The sequence below is a fragment of the Orycteropus afer genome, unplaced genomic scaffold (genome assembly GCF_000298275.1).
Source record: "Orycteropus afer afer isolate SDZICR_OR568_19922 unplaced genomic scaffold, OryAfe1.0 scaffold00018, whole genome shotgun sequence".
In the NCBI taxonomy this organism is placed as follows: domain Eukaryota; kingdom Metazoa; phylum Chordata; class Mammalia; order Tubulidentata; family Orycteropodidae; genus Orycteropus; species Orycteropus afer.
The window spans coordinates 7,708,010-7,708,225 of record NW_006921605.1 but is presented as its reverse complement, the minus strand read 5'-3'; positions in this window follow the sequence as shown (position 1 = coordinate 7,708,225).

Genomic DNA, 216 nt, shown 5'->3' with positions numbered 1-216 from the left:
ATGAACTTTCAAAAGAGCTGTGGGGGCAGAAACCACAAAGTGCAGGAACTTGGAGATGGAGCTGGCGATGTACTGCTTCTTCAATAAGTTCACCAAGAAAGGGAAAGTGAGAGGGTGATGATTTGAAGGTGTTGGGAAGTCTGTAGGTAGGGGGGAGCTAGAGGGGAGGGAGAAATGGAAGGCATGAAAACACACTGCTCTGGAGTCCATTCCGAC